At 37.2% G+C, this 10,980-nt stretch overlaps 1 non-coding gene across 1 annotated transcript; it reads right to left on the minus strand.

The window, feature by feature from the left end:
* Window positions 1–10,580: 10,580 nt before the first annotated feature.
* Window positions 10,581–10,656, minus strand: TRNAF-GAA (transfer RNA phenylalanine (anticodon GAA)). Its single transcript has one exon. It is a non-coding gene; the product is annotated as a tRNA-Phe (tRNA).
* Between the last annotated feature and the right edge of the window lie 324 nt (window positions 10,657–10,980).

Below are 10,980 nucleotides of genomic sequence, written 5' to 3' on the forward strand. Positions count from 1 at the left end.
TTTGGTCCACAGTTGCAAACAAATCCTTGACACAGTGACTGGCTCCCGCCCAGACTTAAGGGATCAAGCATACGGGAAGGCAGACCTGACCCTCTTTACTGATGGGAACGGTTTTATTAAGGATGAAAAGCGACATGCAGGGACAGCAGTGACCATGGAAAATAAGGTCCTGTGGCAGAAAGCACTGCCTGCAGGAACATCTGCACAAAGGGCAGAGCTAATAGGACTAACCCGAGCCTTACGGATAGCAGAGGGAAAATTTGCCAGCATCTACACTGACAGCTGGTATGCATTCGCCACTGCCCATGTCCATGGAGCCATATACAAGGAGAGAGGCTTACTGACAGCAGGGGGAAAGACATTAAAAATCGCAATGAAATTCTTGCCCTCCTAAATGCCATTTGGCTACCTACCAAAGTTGCCATCATCCACTGCAAAGGACACCAGAGAGGGGACTCGCCTATTGTAAAGGGTAACAACCTAGCAGACTCAGCTGCAAGAGAGGCAGCCACTGGGCCACAAGAAAGCCTTCTGCCATTGCTGCCTAAGCCAATGCTACCTCTGGATCCTAGATATTCCCCAGAAGAGGAGCAGGAAGGGATGCGGTTGAAAGGGAAGAAAAATCAGCAGGGATGGATAGAACTTCCTGACTCCCAGCTCTATTTACCCCAGGGAATAGTAAGAGAAATAGTAAGAGATATTCATACTAGTACCCATCTAGGACAAAACAAGCTAGAACAACTTATCAGGATGTATTATGTAGGGCTCAACATCAGGGATATTGTCCACTCCATTGTCTTGAGGTGCAGCATCTGTGCCAGAGTAAATGCGCAGAATAAGAAGCTGCCCTCCTTTGTGAGGTATTGGGGGAAAGCTCTGGGAGAACTGTAGGAAATAGATTTCACAGAGATAACCCCTGGGAAGTCAGGTTATAAGTATCTATTAGTATTATTTGACACCTTCTCAGGATAGGTGGAAGCATTCCCCACGTGAGGAGAGGCTGCTTCCACATTCTGTAAGTCTTATTAAGGGAAATCATACCTAGATATGGCATTCCCCTAGCCCTAGGATCAGACAATAGACCTGCATTCATATCCAGGATATCTCAAGAATTAGCCACTAAGTTAGGTATTAATTAGAAATTACATTGCATTTATAGGCCCCAAAGTTCAGGACAGGTAGAAAGAATGAACACAACTCTGAAGGAAACTATAATTAAGCTGAGAGGGGAGACCGGCAAAAACTAGGTTGAGCTCCTCCCTTTCGCCCTTTTTAGAACCAGATGTACCCCCTAATCTCAATAAATAGACCCCTTATGAAATCTTATTTGGGCAACCTGTGCCCCTTGTACCTTGATTGGCCAGAGGGGAACTAGAGGTTTCTAATCATAATTTCCTCAAGTCCTTGCAGGCCCTGCTCCAGAGTAGAAAGAAAGGTCATTGAACTGAAGCCTGCCAGGCTTCCCAGCCCCATCAAGGGACACATCTGTGCTGTGGAAAGAGGGACATGAGAAGGTTTTACAGGTTACTTAGCAAACTGTTCAAAGACTGTCCAAGAGGCACTTCTAGCAGTACACCACCCAAGGACTGACTCCCACGTAGACGGGTCCACACACCATGATCCTGAGCACACCCACTACTGCCAAGGTAGAAGGCATACCTGCCTGGGTCCACTGCAGCCAGCTTAAGCTTGCAGTCCCAGCATAGACACCTTTGTGGACAGCAAAGACTGACCCCGCCAACCCTTGTAAGCTGACCCTGAGAAGGACAGCATGCCCTGCTTCAGCCACAAACCAGAAGTTAACTGGTCCACGCATGGCTAATGCCTAGAGGAACTAACTAAGGACTCTTTTAATCAGGCTTTAGGAAAAGGGAAACTAGGATAAAAATACTTAGTCCTCCCCTAAAACTGGAAAATCAGGCTGTGAAAATTTGCCAATTGAAGACATATGATTAAAAAACTAAATGGAATGCAACAAAAAGGGAGTAAAATAGCTTAGAAATGAAAGTGGACAGTGTGGTTACGAAAATTAATTCCAGTAGATCATAATACTGCTTTTATTCTAATACACTGAATTTATAAATTACTGATTTTGAAAAAAAAATCCAAAGTATATCTTTTAAATGTAAGGATTTTATATTGGTATTGTTTTATTTTGCAGAGTAGAGTAAATTCAGAAAAGGATCATTGGTTTGCAAACTGGCCTTGCTGAGTACTTAGAAAGAAAAAGAATCAGAAAACAGCAGATTTGGAGGGTACTATATATCAGATATCATACGCACAGAAGAGTCTGTATTAGCTGATTTTTTAAGCTCCTTTAAAATCTGTGAGAACTTGATCTAAGTTGAAAGCAACACAGAATGACTAAAGGCACATGGGTTTTCGTTTAAGAAGATTCAGAATCTAGTCTCAACTACAGAGCGTTTTATTATACTGTACTCAAACAAGTCACTACTACATCTAAGATAAAATTATGGATGAGAAAGTATTACTCTTAATGCACAATATAATACAGCTGAAGAATTTAATGGTTACATGCATGAGTTTTAAATTTAGAAAGATCTAGATATGAATTCCAGCTCCATCACTTGCAGTGAAACTTAAATTCTCTGGGTCTTAAATTTTTTATCTGTAAAATAGTGATAAAAATTAGCCTTATAGGCTAATTTAAGAATGGATTTGCTAATGTTTTTAAGAATGAATCTCAATGTGTGATGCCTTTTAAATAAGAAAAAAATGGTTTTTAAAAATCTTTTCCTTTCATTGCACTACCTCTCTATGTTATTGATCTCAGTTTTTAAAAACAAATTTTTACATGATTTATTCAAATAAATTCATCCAGGATATAACATGTTCATCACCATGTTGGATTCTAAGAACCCAAAGTTGAACAAACTATACCTCCTGCCCTCAAATGGCTACTTTTCTAGTGGACTTACAAGATAAAGGGTATAATCAAAGCAAAAAAATAGTATGAGGGAACATATAAGGGAATTGCACCCTAGCCTTGGTGGTCAGTGTATGTGTCCTGACACCTGAAGGTGGTCAGGAAGAGAATGTGAAGATAGTACATGCAGATGGAGCATTAAGTACATAGACTTGTTAGTGAAATGGAAAGATCAATGCATTAGTATTTGTTTAATATAGATAATGTTAATCCAAATTCGGAGGGACCCAAAATATGGAAGACAGGAACAAGGTCCATCGTTTACACATTAAAGCTTTATTGTCTAGCTTGGCCAAGTGGCAGTAACTCCGACAGAAATCTGACAGAGAGCGCGCTGGCCCTTTGTTCTACTTATTTTTTATAGTTCTGTAAGTGGGAAGTACAGAAGCAAAAATTGCAATTAGGAGCCCCTTACCACTATTGGTTATAGTCATATGTCCTTTAACATGGTAGGACCATGTTCAATTTGCAAACCATACATCATTTTGGAGAAAACAAAATTTACAAGTCAGAACAATGGTAGAAAGATATCTCTTTACATATTAAAAGGCCTTCCTATATTTTCTAGTGTTCATCTGCCATCTCTCTGTCCAGAGTCAGACGTATTAACCACATGCATTTACATAAGAGAGGAGTTTCCGTGGGGATAAATGTTTGCAAATGGCTCATAGTTATAAGAAAAGGTTTATTTTGGCTTTTCCCTTCCTGCACCTGGCTAGCCACTCACTCCTTTCCCCACAGGTGTGGTGGAATGTCAGGGAATCTATGCTTTCCTTCCCTTTTCATTTATAATACAATGGCAAGAGCCATCCTGGTTATGCCAATCACACAGTACAGAGACTATGTCTCACAATTTCTCTGCACACCTTAACCCAAATTAATAAAATGTTCTCCAAGCCTCTTAAAATATTAATTCTGTAGTTTTTGGTACCTTACAACACCTGCGGATGAAGTGGCTCAGTGGCTCCTCAATAACAAGAAATAAAAAGTTAAAAACTAAAAGGTCTTAAATAAAATTGCAGGCATTTGGGAATTCATTTTCTAATCTACTTGTAGCTTTTGAGGCTAAGCATCACACATTCATGCCAAATTTATTTCTTTGAGCGTAAACCAAACCTTCTGTCAACAAATATGTAAATGAGTCACTGGGTTAAATACAATTTAATGAAATTATTTAATTCATAACTTTATAGTGTCATTAATATGTAGACATTCATTACCAATGTCACAAAGGGAGACTTAGTATGTAGTGTTTTCCAAACTCATTTGACTCTTCTCCATCCTCTTCTAAGAACTGCTATTTGCCAAAAATTAGTGTTTTCTTGTTTATTTGAGAAAACTAGTTGTTGCTCTAATATAGAAATATATTGAATAAAAGCATAACTAGGATCAAAAAATTAGAAAAAGGTGTGTTGCAGTAATTGAAATATTTTAAAGGAATGAACTAGATATTGGGGGAGTGGTGTAAATGTAAATAAATTTCAAAGACAGTATACAAAATTTAGGAGAACAGAGTAATCGCAAAATGAAATGGCATAGATTATTTAAAATATATTCTCAGATAATTTGGTAACCTCTCCTAATATTGCCAGGAATCATTCTTCAAAACCTGATACAATTTTCTAGGTACCAGGTTGTGATCCTGATTTATTTCTCTGCTCACCTTGAGAAAAAAAAATCTAATAACCCAGTCATATTTAGACATGCTGACATCTTCTACAGAATGGCAGAGAAGGTCTTATTCTCACTCTGTCACCCTCCCTGTTTTCCAGTTGCAGTTCCTTATTTGAGATGTATAATTCTTCCATTCATCCTTCAGGAAAACCTGATTTGGTTTTAACCTTGCAATTCTATTTCATCTGCCATCATATAGTGCAATAATCATAGAACTATCATAGACAAATAAATAGTCACAAACAGGGCATTAATTATGTACAGTATATTGCGGCTTTAAAAAAATTTAGTCATGCTGGGGGTTTTTTTGAGGGAGTTATGGGATATAATGTTGTGATATTAAATATTTTTTCTACTTTTTAAATTGATTGTAGCAAAGTGGCCTGAATTGATGTCAAAACCAAAAAAAAATAATGAGAAAAAAGTAGTGAAATCAAAGACTCAACAGGATAAATTAAACTAAGTTGTAAAATTGTGACCCTCACCAAATTCATACTTTTAATCTTCTTTTTTGCTGAACATGACATTGCTAAGATACAGATAAATGAGGAAAGAAACAAGATACTTTTCATGCTGATAAATATTTAGAAACCCATTCTGAGGTTAATGCCTTGTCATTGCTATTTAAATTTTAAAACCTGGTGTCTTTTTAAAAAGTAATTAAGATTCTAAAAGAGTGAAAGCAGGTCTCTGAATCTCTAAAGTGAGTACAAAATAAATGAAATGAAACTTTTTGTGGCAAAACTGTAATGACAATTTTAATATTTAAAAAAAAATATCTTTCCCACTGTTGAACAGATAGATCATATTTGAGAAAGACAGACAGGGGAAAAGCAGCTTCTAAGCATGAATTTATTTTGTTTTATGGATACTTTTGTTTTAAAATTATATTACATTTTAAAGTGTTCTTCAGAGTACTATTCCCTGGGAGAAATTATTCATAAATGGCGCTAATGAGTATCAAACTGGATTTCAAGGCATTTTGAAAATTGTCCTATTAATTAATGGTGTAATTAAGCTTTTGTCAGTGATATATCATATTTCTGACAGGAATAGATGGCCTATGTAACTCAGTGCCAGGCAGCCATCCCTGCAGCCACGGTGTATAATGGATGGTAGCAATTTAGCGCAGGTTTACAGTGATGGGACCACCTACTTGAGGGAGGCTGGCAACTTGCAGACACAAACAGTGCCTGCTTTGCACTGTACTTCAGGAAATAAGTGTAGCTGAGATTGATGGGGCCCCCTCCGTAGGGTGACACATTAGACTTTTACTATTAAACCATAAATAGTGTTCTCTAAGCTTTTGTACAAAAATGTCATTTAGCTTCCAAATTTCATTTTCATTTAATTTTGTATTCTAATTCTATTTGCATATTAATGTGAACATGGTGCAGAACTGTTAGATTATAATGCATCACTAAGGCTAATAAGATGTAATACACACTTATTGAGGGTAATTGTTATATATATTTAAAGGTTCCCCCCATCACCTATCTCTGTGTATGAGAGATATGTCACTGTTTAATGTTTCTAGAATATTAGTGTGTCATGTACAGTACAATTTAATTTTGGGCACAGAGAAATGAAAGAACTATAATTGAAATAGAAGATAGTCTAAGTACAGTCGCATCAACACGATTAAATATGAATAATTTTATTCCGGTGCTCCTTCTGCAACAGATCTATATTAATTCCAGTATTAATAATTTACATTCTGGTTCCAACTATTAAAGTTCTTAAAATTGAATAAAAATCAAATACAAGGATGGAATTTTCTTGGTAAAAACACTTCATCTCGGATGATCATAGGCTTAGAATGACTTTTCACAGAAAGGAATATTTTTTTCTCTTACCAATTTTTATATTTTCTGATTTTTGATAATCAAGTTACTTTTTATTAACAATCTATTTTCATAAAAACATTAAAAAGTATATTTTAATTTACATCATTATTATTTAGGTCCTAATTTTTTGAATATATTCTAAGGTTTAAATAAAATTATAAAATAGCTAATTTTCTCTAGTTCAGAAACTGGCACCAGCCTTTTTAAAGCAGAAAAAGGACATTAAATATCACCTACTTTGACCTACTTCATTTTACAGATGAACAAAGGAATTACATAACATGCCCAAGGTCATGCAGCCACTAAGTGGCAGAGTGAGGACTAGGACCTGACAAGTTCACCTCCTTCTTTTCAGAGGCTGTTTAAAAGTCATACTTGAAAGATGGCAGTTTAGATTTAAATAAAAATAGAAATATTAAATAAGCAAGATTACAAAGAAAGGGACAAAGGAAAGAAAAGAAAAGCAAAAAGAGAAAGAGAGAAAGGGGAAAAGGAAGAAATGAAGAATAAAAAAAAAGGAAGAAAGGGAAAGAAGAGGCAAAACAGTTGTATGCTACAGTGAGGATCTTATTTCAACCTTTTAAGATGCCTCAGTAATTTGATAAAATGCAATGTTTATCTTTTAAAACATGCATTGATGTTATAAACTGTACAGAAATCTCCAACTTACAAATGAAATGTGTTGCAAAATTTTACTTTGCATCTTTTTTAAAACCATTTTAGTCATAGGGACAAGATTATACCATTATACCATGTCTACATTCAATAGTTTTTATAACCTATTATGAACCTTAAACACTTGAAGTAAGTAATACCAGTGTTGTAGTAATAAAAATCACTTAGATGGCTTGGAGTGCAGAGTTAATGGAAAGTTCTAGCAGGCTGAGAAGTATGAGTTCTTAGCAAATTGATAGGTTAGCAATTTATCAAATAAATATTCCTTAACAATTTGTTCCTAATTTATTTTTTAAAATACTGAACATTTATATAAACAGTCAGAGAGGAAGGACTGCTCATGTTAGCTTCTGGCCTCTTTTACACAGGGCAGTATAAGTCAGCTTTGTCCAAAAATTGGCATATTTCTCTTGGCAAATAATGTCTTTCTTTTAACCCCACCCATCTTCTGCAAATAGTTTAGGCTAAGTTTGTTACATAAGCATTCCCTTTTTGAGGGTGTTATTCATCAACTGATAAAAGTTAGCAATATATGTTTTCTAGTCACATAGCACTTTCACTGACAGAAGTTTCCTGAAGTGGTTTTAGAATTCCTCAGAATAATGGGGAATATACAGGTGGTGCTCTTCTGTGCTGGGTATGAACCTACATTCTTTTTCATATATGGATTTATTCACTTCTCATATATAAGTTAATTTACAAATAGGTAAATGATATTGATATTATTTTCATTTTACAGATGAGAAAACTGAGGCATGACTGCTAAACAAGTTAAAGTTACAGCTAGTAGACTGTTGGAAGGAGGAGGAGGTTAGTATATAAAGTTAAATTAAAGTAGTGATGACTTTCCCTTTGTGTTTTTATTTTCCATCCTTTGTCTTCACACTTCCATGGTATAGAAGGATAGTCATTAGGATGGTAGAAGCAGGAATTTATAACAATAGGAGATTGTCAAAAGTTTTTTTTTTTCTTTCTTCCCTTTGTTGGAGGACTAGGGAGAGGTACATCAAGCCAAGAAAAATATATTGGGAGAGAATAATTCAACATCAGGAGTGTTCCTCTCATTTCTTATAATATCTTAGAAGTTCTGGGTTGAATTAGGTCCCCTTCCCCTCCAAAAAATGTGTTGAAGTCCTAAAGCCCACTAACTCAGAATGTAACTTTGTAAATAGGGTCTTTACAGAGGTATAAACTAAAATAAAGTCACTTGGGGTGGACACTATTCCAATATAGCTTCTTAGAAAGAAGGAAAATTAGACACAGTGACAGACATGTTCATAGGGAGAATGCCATATGAACATAAAATCAGAGATCAGGGTGACATATTTGTACCTGGAAAATATCAAACGTTGTAATAAACCACCAGAAACTAGGAGAGAGGTGGAGAGAGGAGTAAAATGGATTCTCCCTCATAGCCATCAGAAGAAATTAACCTTGACACCTTAGAATTCTAGCCTCCAGAACTGTGAAACAATTTCTGTTGTTTAAGCCACTCACTTTATAGCACTTTGTTATAGCAGCGCTAGGAATCTAAAACACCTTGAAATTCCACCTCTGAGTTGTATAGGTGGGGGAAGTCCATACTAGAAAATAGAAAGAGGGTGAGAGGAACGTCAGTCATACCTCCAGTTGAGGAAGACCTGAGCATTTCATGTGGTTACTGATCTAGGGCAGTTATATTTGCAAAAATTAGATTTAAAAAAAAAAAAACTAAGCCAAAATATGTTGTTTATATGAAATCTTAAAATTTAAGAACTTAATCTTTTAATTCTATCACTTTTTACTCTATGTGTTATTTTAGTAAAGATTATTCCCTAGCATTCATACCCATATGCATTTGGTTAAATCTTATTCTACATTTGGAAGTGTGATAGAGATCATAGATTTCCATTTTAGAAATGATTTAAATTAGACTAAAGTATCATCTTTTATGAACCTTATTGTATTAGTTATCAGTTATAAGATTGGATATAGTTGGGAGGAAAGGAAACATCTTTCTGAGGATTCATAAGAATACAGAATATGTATTTGGAAACAGAGAAAGAATTTCTAGTTTTTACTCAAAGATACCTTTATTTTCCAAACTCAAATAGTTCTTTAAATCAAGAGCTTAAATGGCTCACTGCCACTCTTGAGCAAATTTGTTGGATTTAAGAGAGTTGATACCTAGTTCTAACTTTGTAAGGAACATATAATATTATTTTTCTTTAATACCTTGCAAGTTCTCAGAAAAACACCAGAAGACAGATCTTAACTAGTATTTGAGATCAACAAACCACTAACTCTTTCCTGCTTGAGAGCCCCTCTCTCCATGTAGCTGCTGTCAACAACCACCACACTATGTTCTGCATAAACTTCCTTACAGAGGTAGCCCTGCTTCAGACCCAGATATAAGTCTCTCCTGAAGCAAAGGAATAAATTGGTCTGAAACAGGAGTGGTTTTTAAGAAGAAAGTAAGAAGAAATAACACAACAGCAATGAAACGTCCTGTCACATCTCTATCATGGTCTTTTTTTTAAGTGAGAGGAGGGGAGATAGAGAGACAGACTCCCTATGTACCCCCAACTGTGATCCACCAGGCAACCCCAGTGTGGGGCTGATATTCCAATCAACTGAGCTAACTTCAGCATTGGGTCCTACTCTCTAGCCCAATGCTTGAACTCATCAAGCCACTGGCAGCGAGAGGGGAATAGAGAGAGAACGAGGAAAGGGAGGGAAAGAGAAGCAGATGGTCACTTATCATGTGTGCCCTGAGCAGGGATCAAACCCGGGAGTCTGCATGCCTGACCAACGCTCTATCCACTAAGCCAATTGGCCAGGGACACAGTCTTTGAGCCTTAAATCTTCCTTCTCTAATCCATGCTCCACATCTTATTGTTTTAAAAAATCAAATTTGATTAAAGTATCACTTTACTTAGTAAATGACTTTGATGATTTTTCAGAGTGAAGTCCAAACTCTTTTGAGGCCACATGAGGTTTTTGTTATCAAGTTTCTGGTTACCTCTATGTTTTTCTGTCTTATCACTATATTTTTCCTATCCTACCACATGCTCTATAACTCTTTTCTCAGACTTACCAAACTATTTTTATTTTAAACGTTTTCTAAAATTCCTCTTGCATCTAAGCTTTTTTTTTTTTTTTTTTTTTGTATTTTTCTGAAGCTGGAAACGGGGAACAGACTCCCGCATGCGCCCGACCGGGATCCACCCGGCACGCCCACCAGGGGCGATGCTCTGCCCACCAGGGGGCGATGCTCTGCCCCTCTGGGGCGTCGCTCTGCCGCGACCAGAGCCACTCTAGGGCCTGGGGCAGAGGCCAAGGAGCCATCCCCAGCGCCCGGGCCATCTTTGCTCCAATGGAGCCTTGGCTGTGGGAGGGGAAGAGAGAGACAGAGAGGAAGGGGGGGTGTGGAGAAGCAAATGGGTGCTTCTCCTATGTGCCCTGGCCGGGAATCGAACCCGGGTCCCCCGCACTTCAGGCCGACGCTGTACCGCTGAGCCAACCGGCCAGGGCCTTGCCTCTAAGCTTTTAAAAATGTTATTTCTTTTCTTTTTTTCTGGAGTGTTCTTTACTAACTCTACTTAAACCTCTACCTTGTTTTATCTCCTCACTTTATTAATAGCATTTCATTCTTCAAAAATCAATAAAGCCTGATCAGGTGGTGGCACAGTGGATAGAGCGTCAGACTGGGACGCAAAAGACTCAGGTTCAAAACCCCAAGGTCCCCAGCTTGAGCGCGGGTTCATCTGTTCTGAGCAAAGCTCCCCAGCTTGAGCTAAAGGTGGCTGTCTTGAGCAAGAGGTTACTCCATCTGCTGTGGCCCCACAGTCAAGGCAC

The sequence above is a fragment of the Saccopteryx bilineata genome, chromosome 6 (genome assembly GCF_036850765.1).
Source record: "Saccopteryx bilineata isolate mSacBil1 chromosome 6, mSacBil1_pri_phased_curated, whole genome shotgun sequence".
In the NCBI taxonomy this organism is placed as follows: Eukaryota; Metazoa; Chordata; class Mammalia; order Chiroptera; family Emballonuridae; genus Saccopteryx; species Saccopteryx bilineata.